Genomic DNA, 7,569 nt, shown 5'->3' with positions numbered 1-7,569 from the left:
GTGTTTGCCTTAATCCACTGGAGCAGGAAGTAACAAATAACTTCAGTGTATTGCCAAGAAAACCCCACAGAAGGGCACAACTGAATAACAACTGCAGCAGCATTGGACATTTTGGACTTAATTTTCTATAGGCATCTTCAACTGAACGTTGTTATTGGTCCTTTGTTCTCAAAAAACAGACAAACAAACAAACAAAAAACAACAATGACATCATGAGGGTGATGTCTAGTTATGTGAATGAGTTGGATTTAAATGAGATGGAGTTGCAAAACATCATCACCCTTGCTCTCCTCCAGAATCACTGGAATCTAGTTACAAGACAAAATCAAAATCTCCAAAAATCAAAATCAAAATCTCCAAAATCTCTATCAAAATCTCCAACTCAATGTATCAAAAAGAGAGCTTCATATTCCTGCTCTTTATCTACCCTTCTTACTAAAACTTCACATGTCTAAAAAGAACATCAACATCCTCCTCTTAGGGTGGCAATTCCAGGTTTGACTTCTTGACTCCCTTTCTTCTCCTATACACATGCTCAATTGCCCAAGTTTTGTCTATTCCACTTCACAATATCTTTCACATACATGCCCTTCTTTCCACTCACAAAGACACCATACTAGTCCAAGCTCTCATCACTTCTTGCCTATATTCTTGTTGTTACCTCCTAATTATTCTTGCTGTCTCTAGTATTTCCATCTCTAATCCAGGTTCCACATTACTTCCAAAGTGAAATTTCTATAACTAAAGCACTAATGCATTATTTCCCTTCTCAAAAAGTTCCAGTGGCTTACTGTTGTCTAATAAGTGTTGGCCCAGTTGACCAGAGAGGAGCCTTTCAGTTCAAAGATTCTATGAATTTTGTTTCAGAATGGCTCACTAGCAGCATAGAAGAATTGATTTAGATCTGGTCAAGACCCTAGAAGAAAGGTGTCAAAAATGGGACTCACAAGTGATCCAGATTAAATTATAATTGGGAAGTATTCAGCAATATAAATATAAATACAGTAGAACAAAGATATTAATATGTATTTTTCTTTTTATTTAGTATTTTATCTTTTCTTAATTACATATATTCATTTTTTAAAATATGAGTTCTAAATTTTCCCTTCTCTTCTTCACCTCCCCTTCCTTGTTTATATTACATATATATATATATATATATATATATATATATATAATTATATATCAATTTGATATATGTTATATATGTTCAATCATGCATTTCCACAATATATAGCTTTCTAGGTCAATATACAGGCAGCTAGAAGGTACAGTGGATAGAGCTCCAGACCTGGAGGACACTTACTAGCTGTGCAAACTTAGTCCTATTGGCCTCAGTTTCTTCATTTAAAAAATGAGCTGGAGAAGGAAGATGGTAAATGAGCTCAGTGTCTTTGCCAGAAAATCCAAATCGGGTCATAGTGAGTCAGACATAATTGAAAAATGACTGAACAACAACAAAGTCAATATGTCTATTAGGATTCTTGTGTATGGTGGTTTCTATTTTAGTTTGCACCTCTTAGAGGTTGTCAAGTACCGTTTCCTTTTTTGCAAATGAGGAAACTGAGTTGATTTGTCTGTGGTCACCAAGATGGGACTGGAAGTCAGTATCTCTCTCTCCAAATTCAGCATCCTTTCTACAAGATTAAAAAGTCCTAGGTATCTCGGAGTAGAACCAAAGCTTGCAACACTGACTCTTAAAGAAATAATGGTTGAGTTGGTGTAAACCAACATGGCATCATGAGGTCAGCCCAGTTTCATGTGTGGGTTGTTTCTGTTTTTGTTTTACAACTGAAAGACATTAGAATGACAGGAAGAAGAGACCAGGGCCAGTTCTGTGGTACAAAAGCATTAAATTGGACTTCCCACTGAATGTTACCAAAAAATTCTCAAAACACAAACACAAGTCCTAGGAGTTGGTGGTTGATAATGTTCATCCATCTCCTCTTCTCTGTTCATTTAAATAGCTACCACCCTAGTTCAGCCCTTTATCACCTGTCTCTCCAGCTTCTGTAATAAACTTCTTTTTCCCCCCAATTTTCTTTAACAGCTATCTTTCCTTCTTTCCCTTTCCTCTTCCCTCCTTGACTTGGTAAGGAATAAGATATAAGTAATACATGTGTAATTATGTAAAACATTGTCATATTAATCATTTTGTATAAGAAGACAAAAAAAAATGAAAAAAAGTGGAAAACAAAAAAAAAGCATGGTTAGTCTGTATTCAGTCAGTCTCAGCTCTCAACCCGGGTAATATGCTTCATCATTAGTTCTTTGGGATTCTCTGGGATCATTGTATTGTTGAGAATAGCTAAGTCATTCACAATTCTTCACTGAACAAATATTGCTATTGCTATGTACAAGGTTCTCCTGGTTCCATTCACATATAAATCTTTCCAGACTTTTCTGTACTTATCATGCTTGTCATTTCTTATAATATGATAATATTCCATTATAATCATATACCACAGCTTGTTTAGCCATTCCCCAATTGATGGGTATGCCTTTGATTTTTAATTTTTAGTGCCCCTTCCCCCAAAAGAGCTGCCATAACTAATTTGGTATAAATATGTTCTCTGTGTGTGTGTGTGCATGTCTTCCTCTCTCTTTCTCTGTCTGTCTGTCTCTCTCTCTCTTTCTCTTTCTCTCAGAGAAGAGAGGAAGTTTTTAGGATATAGACCTAGCAGTGATTTTTGCTGGATCAAAAGGTATATTCAGCTTATAATCTTTTAGGTCTAGTTCCAAATTGCTCTCCAGAATAGTTGGAAGAGTTCACAACTCCACTAATAGCATATTCCTTCCCATATTGAACATTTTCTTTTTTCTTTTTTCATATTAGCCACTTTGATAAGTATAGGTGGTGCCTCAGAGTTGTTTTACTTTCTCTGAAAAGTTAGTGATATAGAGCTTTTTTTCATATGGCTATAGATAGTTTTGATTTGTGTGAAAACTTCCTGTTCATATCCTTTCATCATTTATCAATTGGGGAATAGCTTGCATTTTTATAAATTTGACTTCTCTATATATTTGAAAAATGAGGCCTTTATCAAAGATAATTATTGCAAAAAAAATTCCTCAATTTTTCTGCCTTGGTAAGGAATAAGGAATTTTTTTCCCCTGAGGCAATTGGGGCTAAGTGACTTGCCTAGGGTCACACAACTAGGAAGTGTTAAGTGTCGGGATCAAATTTTAACTCAAGTTTTCCTGATTTCAGGGCTGGTGCTCTATCCACTGCACCACCTAGCTGTCCCTATTTTCTGTTTTTCTTAATTGGTTGTGCATTGGTTTTGTTTGTGAAAAAACTTTAATTTTATATAATCAAAATTACCTGTTTTACATTTTTGATGCTCTCTATATCTTTTCTGGTCCTAAACTCTACCCTTATCCATAAATGTGACAGGTAAACTATTTCATGCTCTCTCAATTTGTTTATGATATCACCTTTTATTTATTATGACCTTATCTTGGTCCATGATATGAACTATTGTTCTATCCTAGTTACTGTCATACTATTTTCCAGTTTTTCTAGTAGTTTTTGTGAAATAATAAGTCTTTGTTTCAAAGCTTGGATCTTTGGGTTTATCATATATTAGATTACTGAATTCATTTATGATAATGTAATTTTTCCTAATCTATTCCACTGAGCCACAACTCTATTTCTCAGTTTGAACCAGATTATTTTGATAATTACCACTTCATAATACAACTAGACAACTTTCCTTTCCATTTTTTCCATTGATTCTCTTGATATCCTTGATCTTTTGTTCTGAGATGAATCTTCTAGATTATTTTTTCTAGCATTATAAAATAATTGCCTTGCCAATATAATAAAATATAATACAAATTGAGCAATTCATATTTTCCCAGTTATTTAGATTTGACTTTATTTGCGTGAAAAGGGTTTTATATCTGTGTTCATATAGTTCCTGGGTTTATCTTGGCAGGTAGATTCTCAAGTATTTTGTATTGTTTATAGTTATCTTAAATGGAATTTCTTTTTCTATATCTTGCTTATGGGCTTTGCCAGTAATATGTAGAAATGCTGATAATTTTGTATCTTACAACTTTATTAAAGTTATTAATAATTTCAATTAAGGTTTCAGTTGATTTTCTAGAAATCTCTGAGTATAACATTGAATCATCTGCAAAGAGTGGTAGTTTTGGTTCCTTATTGTCCATTCTTATTCCTTTAATTTCTTTTTCTTCTCTTGTAAAGGACAGGAACTCTTAAGGCTCAATATGATTGATTTAATCCTAAAACAAGGTGTTAACTCAGTAGAATTAAGATAATGATTCTCTAGTTTACAAGTACTTAGTACAGTTCTATAGGTTGACTGCTATTCTACAAGATTGATACCTATGATGATGTACTTATAGTAGAGTATATAAGAATCACCACAAGGCTGATGAAAATGGAATGAATCTCTTCCAGTTCTTGTTGGCTATAGATAACATTTCTAGTACAATATTAAATAATAGAGGAATAGGCATCCTTGCTTCACCTCTGATTATATTTTATTTAAGAAGCCCTGGTCTATTGTTAGGATTACAAGGTGAGAACTCAGGTTGTCTGGACAGTTCTCTGGCTCACAATTCACACCTTTGGTTTAGGCCTTTGGAGGGAGTTTACACCTTTGAAATTCTGAGGTATAGTTTACATGTTTAAAAGAAGTTTACACCTTTAAGAGGAGGAAGTTCATTGGTTTAAGTATTTCCCCCAGGCCATGGTTCTCACATGCCCATTCTCTGGGAGGATAAAAGGAGGGCAGCATTGGGTCTGAGTGAATCTACTCTAGGTCATAGTTGGGACTGCTCTCTACAGGAAGAAGAGTCTGGCCAGGAGATTGAGTTGAGACAGCAGATCTCCTCCCAGAGAGCGATCAGCAGTTTCTGGAGACAACAGAACATCACAATTTGGAGCCCACTTTGGAGTCCAGGGCAAGGACTTTTGCTTATCCTGACAAGGACTTATTCTGAGCCCTTCAGAGGAGCTAGCCTGGACCTTTGCAGTCTATAGTACCTGTCAGCAAGATATAGTTTCCTTCTTTATCTCTTTTAATTACATCTATTTTTGTTTTTGCTTTGACTGAGATTTGTATTGCTACCCCTACTTTCTGTTTTAGCTGAAGCATGATGGATTCTGCTTCTTAATTTTTTTCCCACTCACTGCCTTTTAGACTGAGAAATTTTTATAGATCCTCAGGTAAATAGGTATAATGCTTGCAAGTCATTTTAGATAAACATTACTTACCATCTTAAAGAAAACTCCATTTGTTCCTATGCTCTCTAGTGTTTGTTGTTCTAATAGGAAAGGGTACTATATTTTGAAACAGACTTTATGCATCTATTGAGGTAATCATATGATTTCTGCTGGTTCTGTTATTGATATGGTGAATTTTGCTGATAGCTTTCCTAATATTGAAATAGCTCTGTATTCCTGATATAAATTTCATCTTGTCACAGAATGTGATCCTTGTGATATATTACTATAATCTCTTTGCTAGTATTTTGTTTTAAATTTTTTGTATAAATATTCATTTAGAAAATTGTTCTATAATTTTCTTTCTCAGTTTTGGCTCTTCCCTAGTTTGGGAACCACACTTGTGTCATAAAAGGAATTCGACAGGACTTTGCCTATTTTTCCAAATGGTTTATGTGGTATTAGAATTAGTTTTGTTTAAATATTTCATAGAATTTGCTTGTAAATTCATCTGGTCGTGGGGATATTTTTAAAGAAAATTCGGAGGTGGGGCCTGGAGTGTGGGGGGCGCGGCGGCGCAGTGGCGGCTGCAGCGAGCCCGGCCAGGGGCAGCAGGGGTAGCCAGTGGGGCCGCGGGAGGCACTGGCGAGGCCCCCATGGCCAAGCAGTACAACACGGTGGAATACCCTTTCTGCTATGAAGTGTCTAAGTATGAAATGCTGGCCAAGATCGGCCAGGGCACCTTCGGTGAAGTCTTTAAAGCCAAACATCGACAGACTGGCAAGAAGGTGGCCCTGAAGAAAGTGTTGATGAAAAACGTAAAGGAGGGGTTTCCCATCACTGCCTTAAGGGAGATCAAGATTCTCCAGCTTCTCAAACATGAGAATGTAGTCAACTTAATCGAGATCTGTAGGACCAAGCCCTCTCCCCACAACCGCTGCAAAGGCAGCATCTATCTGGTGTTTGATTTCTGTGAACATGACCTTGCTGGGCTGCTGAGCAATGCCCATGTTAAGTTCACTCTGTCGGAGATCAAGAAGGTGATGCAAATGCTGCTCAATGGTCTCTACTACATTCATCGGAACAAGATTTTACATCGAGATATGAAAGCTGCTAATATTCTCATCACTCGAGAAGGGGTCCTGAAGTTGGCTGACTTTGGTTTGGCTCGGGCTTTCAGTCTGGCCAAGAATAGCCAGCCAAACTGCTACACTAACAGAGTGGTGACTCTCTGGTACCGACCACCAGAACTGCTGCTTGGAGAGCGTAGCTATGGTCCCCCAATAGATCTTTGGGGTGGAGGCTGCATCATGGCAGAGATGTGGACTCGTAGCCCTATTATGCAGGGTGGCACAGAACAACACCAACTCACCCTCATCAGTCAGCTCTGTGGCTCCATTACTCCAGAGGTGTGGCCTAATGTGGATAAATACGAGCTGTATGAGAAACTGGACCTGCTAAAGAACAGAAGCGGAAGGTCAAAGAGCGGCTCAAAGCCTATGTTAAGGACCCTTATGCACTGGACCTAATTGACAAACTGCTGGTGCTGGAACCCACCCAGCGTATTGACAGTGATGATGCTCTCAACCATGACTTTTTCTGGTCAGACCCTATGCCCTCGGACCTCAAGAACATGCTCTCCGACCTCAAGAACATGCTCTCCACCCACAGTACTTCCATGTTTGAATACTTGGCTCCACCTCGATGGAGAGGTGGTGGGCACGTGCCCCAACAGCCAGCCAATCAGAGCCGCAACCCAGCAGCCACTAATCAGACAGAGTTTGACCGAGTATTCTAAGGTCCTACACAAGATTGGTCTTTGTGTTTTTGTTGTTTTTGTTGTTTTTGTTTATATATATATATATACGTACATTTATGTGTGTACATATGTATGTATATATACATGTGACTTATGTTGCTGAGATCATGGGGCATTTTTAATTGTTTCCCATTGTACATATATGTGTGTGTGTGTGTGTGTGTATGTGTGTGTGTGTGTGTATTTTTTTAAACTTTTGCTCTGGTACCAAGGATCCCAACTAGCTGGTAAGGATGGAGCTCAGACTAATGGCAGGACATTGCAACATCTGACTACTCCATCCTCAGGATCCACATTTATGGATGACACCTTGCACTGTCTTCCCTTCTAGAAGAGATTTTGAAGGGAGCAAGCGCAAAGCATCTTCAGACCATTCTATTTCTGGGTTGTCCTAGAAATTCTACAGGTTTCTCTTCCTTCCTCTATTAACCAGAGGAATGGAATGTCTGGTATTAGAAAAATCCCTGGAAGCTTCTTTGGGTCTTACCTTTGGAGAGTGTTCCTATTGATGGGAAGATCACCAATCCTCTTTGAATCTCATGGTTCTCTCAAT

The 7,569-nt window shown here is 37.6% G+C and overlaps 1 pseudogene; it reads left to right on the top strand.

Moving 5' to 3' along the window:
* Nucleotides 1-5,853: 5,853 nt before the first annotated feature.
* LOC141541263 (cyclin-dependent kinase 9 pseudogene) lies at nucleotides 5,854-6,995 on the top strand (annotated as a pseudogene).
* Nucleotides 6,996-7,569: the final 574 nt, after the last annotated feature.

This window comes from Sminthopsis crassicaudata, chromosome 4 (assembly GCF_048593235.1).
Source record: "Sminthopsis crassicaudata isolate SCR6 chromosome 4, ASM4859323v1, whole genome shotgun sequence".
NCBI classification, from domain to species: Eukaryota; Metazoa; Chordata; class Mammalia; order Dasyuromorphia; family Dasyuridae; genus Sminthopsis; species Sminthopsis crassicaudata.
Note: the sequence above shows the minus strand (reverse complement) of the source record. Positions and strands in the feature narration are given on the sequence as shown.